We start from the raw sequence: 309 nt of genomic DNA on the forward strand, positions 1-309 counted from the left end.
TAATCACTAAACGTAGCTCTTTCACTTATGATGTCTCATAAACATAGCAAAAGCAAAGATAAATAACTCACATGAACACAAACAAAATCATGCAAGATCTCCATAGTTAAAAGAGTTGAATAAATAAGCCTCATTGCCATATGCAGGAAAGTCGCTGGATTGAGCACTCAACATCAACCTCTCATGAGTTTGGTATTAAAGGTATTTTTCCTCGGAGGCAAAAACTGTCAGGAAGGTTACGTGGAGTTGATTAAATGAATGTTAAAATAGTTTCGATTAGATAGGTACTGAGTATTATTTTTCTTGAAT

The sequence above is a fragment of the Penaeus monodon genome, chromosome 27 (genome assembly GCF_015228065.2).
Source record: "Penaeus monodon isolate SGIC_2016 chromosome 27, NSTDA_Pmon_1, whole genome shotgun sequence".
Taxonomy (NCBI): Eukaryota; Metazoa; Arthropoda; class Malacostraca; order Decapoda; family Penaeidae; genus Penaeus; species Penaeus monodon.